This window comes from Nicotiana sylvestris, chromosome 8, assembly GCF_000393655.2.
Source record: "Nicotiana sylvestris chromosome 8, ASM39365v2, whole genome shotgun sequence".
Taxonomy (NCBI): domain Eukaryota; kingdom Viridiplantae; phylum Streptophyta; class Magnoliopsida; order Solanales; family Solanaceae; genus Nicotiana; species Nicotiana sylvestris.
The window spans coordinates 162,073,075-162,076,331 of NC_091064.1; positions in this window are offsets into that span (position 1 = coordinate 162,073,075).

The window sequence follows — 3,257 nt, forward strand, 5'->3', positions numbered from 1 at the left end:
ACATTTGCGGAATGTGAACATTGTAAACGGAAACAAGAGCGAAAATTGCTCCCGTTTGAAGAACATTTACTTCTTGGATTACCTGCAAAACTTAAAACATGATGTGTGCAAATATATATGGGTTACTGCGAGAATTTAAACATGATGCAGACTCCCTTTGCACCATGAAGGTTGTCTTTGGACGGTGAGGATGATGTCCTTAGACCATGACGTCCCGGGCCATGAATCATGAGATAAGGGATTCGCAGGCCATAAAATGATGTTCTCGGGCCATGAGAATGGTGTCTCTGAACCATGATGCCTTTGAATAATGACGTGCAATATTGAGAGATTCTCATGCTATGACATGGTGTCTTCAAGCTATGAGGATGATGCCTTCGGACTATGACTCCTTTGTACAAAGACATGGTGATGCATCATATGAGCAAAACAAGGCATAGCTTAGCCTTGTATAGGATCGGGACAAAGCTTAGCCCCGGAGAAGGTGAAATAATGCTAGGTTTCAGATAGGGTAACGTTCATTCATTAGAGAAGGAAAGGCAGAGCTTAGCCTTATGCAGATGGGGAGGCAATGCTTAGCCTCATGCGAGAAAGGGGAGACAGTGCTTAGTCTCATGCAAGAAAATGCAGCGCTTAGCCTTATGCAATTGAGGAGGCAGGGCTTAGCCTCATGCAAGATTCGAGACGGTGCTTAGTCTCATGCAATGGAAGGCATTACTTAGCCTTAAGCAGACAAGGAGGCAATGCTTGGCCTCATGCAAGAAAAGGGAGGCAGGGCTTAGCCTCATGCAAGAATTGAGACAGAGCTTAGTCTCATGCAAAGAGAAGGCAATGATTAGCCTTATGCATGTGAGGAGGCAAGGCTTAGCCTCATGCAAGAAAAGGGAGACAGGGATTAATCTCATGCAGGATTTGAGACAGAGCTTAGTCTCATACAAAGAGAAGTCAATGCTTAGCTTTATACAAATAGGGAGGCTAGGCTTAGCCTCATGCAAGAATTGAGACAGAGCTTAGTCTCATGAAAAGAGAAGACAATGCTTAGCCTTATGCAAGTGAGGAGGCAGGACTTAGATTCATACAATATTTGAGACAGTGCTCAGTCTCATGCAATGGATAAATAACAAATAGGAGAAGAATATTTCTTAGCTAGAGATATATTTGTGCTTGGCAGTCTGGTTGTTATGAAGGTAATGATTTTAAGGTGCACATACTTGTGGTTATTCCTTGTTCCCGCATCTAAAGAAAAATTGCAAGTTTTGCGGGGGAGGTTGGTTCGTGCCTTTATTTGCTTTGCTTTGCTCTGGAGATCCTGTTTGAGTTGCCATGGGTAACATCTGGCTGCAATAAAAATAATATTTTTGAAAAAAATATTCACTTATTTGATGAAATCGAGTTATTTATAAAACATAGTGGTATATAATATCAAGTAAATTAGATGAACTAATGATTGCGACATTTTTATAGACATTGCGTCTTTTTTGCTTTTTATTTGGAGGCTCCTCCTCAAAATTCTATCCTAGTTTCTGGTTGTGGGAAAATGATAATTTTCTTGAGATATGACCGAACCCACAGGGCTACCTATGTATCCCCTCTTAAATGGGAATCATGTCAAGCGTAGTTTAGTTACATCAGATGAAGGAATGTAAATAATTAAAATATAGTATCTCTTGACTGTGTCCGAATTGATAGGCTTTGGCCATACTTCTCCATCCATTTCTGCAAGTATGAGTGCTCCTACTATTAGTACCTTGTGAACCATGTAAGGACCTTGCCAGTTAAGTGAAATTTTCCCTTTGGCTTCATCTGGAAAGATGCGTTTCAACACCAGCTGCCATGGTGTGAACTGTCTTGGTTTGACCCTTTTGTTGAAAGCTTTGGATATTCTATTCTCATAAATCTGACCATGACACACTGCATTCATCCTTTTTCCATCTATGAGGGCTAATTGCTCAAAGCGGCTCCTTATCTATTCTACATGACTGAGTTTGGCTTCTTGTATGATCCTTAAAGAAGGAATTTCTACCTCGGTGGGAATGATAGCTTCGGTACCATAAACTAGCAAATAGGGAGTTGCCCCGGTTGATGTACAGACTGTGGTACGGTATCCCAATAAGGGAAATAGTAACTTCTCGTGCCATTGCTTGGGATTCTCTACCATTTTCCGTAGTATCTTCTTGAAGTTCTTGTTGGCAACTTCCATGGCTTCATTCATATGAAGCATGTATGTTGTGGAGTTTTTGTGCATGATTTTGAAAATTTCACACATGGCTTTCATCAGATCACTGTTGAGATTGGCAGCATTATCAGTTATGATGGACTCGGGAACCCCGAATCGACAAATAATACGATCCATGACAAAATCTCAATGACTTTCTTGGTTACAGCTTTGTAAGATGCAACCTCTACCCATTTTCTGAAGTAATCGATGGCCACTAAAATGAACTTGTGCCCATTTGAAGTAGTGGGTTCGATCAGACTAATGACATCCATTCCCCAGGCAGCAAAAGGCCAAGGTGCACTTGTTGCATTGAGTTCGTTTGGCGGCACTCGTATTACATCTGCATGTATCAGGCATTGATGGAAATTCTGGACATACCAGATGCAATCTGTTTCCATAGTCATCCAAAAGTATCCGGCCCTAAGTCTCTTCTTGGCTAGAACAAAATCGTTCATGTGTGGGACGTAGGTTCCCGCATGTATTTCCTCGAGTAATTTGGAAGCTTCTTTGGCGTCAACACGCCTTAATAGTCCTGGCAAAATCTGCAATGACTTTCTTGGTTACAACTTTGTAAGATGCAGCCTCTACCCATTTTGTGAAGTAATCGATGGCCACTAAAATGAACCTGTGCCCGTTTGAAGCAATGGGTTCGATCAGACTAATGACATCCATTCCCAAGGAAGCAAAAAGGCCAAGGTGCACTTGTTGCATTGAGTTCGTTTGGTGGCACTCGTATCATATCTGCATGTATCAGACATTGGTGGCATTTCTGGACATACCGGATGAAATCTGTTTCCATAGTCATCCAAAAGTATCCGGCCCTGAGTCTCTTTTTGGCTAGAACAAAACCGTTCATATGTGGGCCGCAGTTTCCCTCATGTATTTCCTCGAGTAATTTGGAAGTTTCTTTGGCCTCAACACACCTTAATAGTCCTAGATTAGGTTTTCTCCTATACAAAATTCTTCCGCTTTGGAAGAAATGGTTGGACAGCTTACTCAGTGTGTGTTTTTGAGTATGGTTCGCCTACTTTGGGTATTC